Source organism: Podarcis raffonei, chromosome 9, assembly GCF_027172205.1.
Source record: "Podarcis raffonei isolate rPodRaf1 chromosome 9, rPodRaf1.pri, whole genome shotgun sequence".
Taxonomy (NCBI): domain Eukaryota; kingdom Metazoa; phylum Chordata; class Lepidosauria; order Squamata; family Lacertidae; genus Podarcis; species Podarcis raffonei.
In genome coordinates, this window is record NC_070610.1 from 29,416,235 (window position 1) to 29,417,500 (window position 1,266).

The following is a 1,266-nucleotide window of genomic DNA, read 5'->3' on the forward strand; positions in this document are numbered from 1 at the left end:
TTTGAGGAAAGCTCACACAGTAAATACTGCTTCTGCCTTCTTGAAAGTGATTCTCAGCTGACGTAAGCTGACCGGTGACACCGGAGGTTTTTTTTTCTTTTCTGAAAAATGTCATTTCTCTCATTTATATGAGCTAAGCCATCTGGTGTTTACTATGGGTCCTACATTGCATTGGAGCAGGAACCGGCAAGCCACTCTAGTATCCCTGCCAAGAAAACTCCATGGACAAAGACAACAGGCATATGAGTGCCTGGCATGCTCTGGTCGATGGGGTCACGAAGAGTCGGACACGACTAAATGACTAAACAACAACTACATTGCATAGAAAAGGAATGCATCAAAATCTACAACATGGCTAGGCAAACTAAGGCCAGATCCGGCCCAATCACCTTCTAAATCCAGCCCGTGGATGGTCCGGGAATCAGCATGTTTTTACATGAGTAGAATGTGTCCTATTATTTAAAATGCATCTCTGGGTTATTTGTGGGGTATAGGAATTCATTCATTTATTTTTTTCAAAATATAGTCCGGCCCCCAACAAGGTCTGAGGGACAGTGGACCGCCCCCCCTGTTGAAAAAGTTTGCTGACCTACAAGAACATTCAATATACATTCCTCACATATCCTCCTAATGGCACCTGCCTCAGACCTGCGAGTTTTGGCTCTCATGAAAGGGCAGCACAATTTCAGTTATTTAATTTATTGTTGGGGGTGGTTCTGCCAAGAGAGGCACTTGTGGGATTTTCTGCCTAAAGTGCCGAAACACGTAGGTTCACCTTTGGTTCTAGGTACTTTGACTTTTCTGTCAGAAAGCAGCAGGTCCTGATTCAGTCCACTCGCGGAGGAAGCGGAGTGCAGGGGGAGCACACCGCCCCCGACAGTGCGATCCTGGTGGGGTGCCATCGTGGCTGCCCCCCCCACCCACGTTGTCCCCCCCTCCGCTCCCAGGACGCGCGCCACACGCCTGCGGGTGGTGTATCACACCCCCAGGACTCATGTCATGCCCCTGTGGGCGACGCACCATGCCCCCGGGACGTGTGCCAGCCCCGCCCCACCTGCTCTCCACCCCCTGGTGCCAGAGCATGAAGCTCCACCACTGATCCAGTCCACAAGCACACACATGTGAGCATGTGCTCACACAGGAACATGTCCTGTTCTCTCCAGACTGATCAATACAGTGGCACCTCTGGTTGTGAATAGGATCCATTCCGGAGGCCCGTTCGCAACATGAAAAGAGCGCAACCCGCAGTGGCATGTCTGCACACAC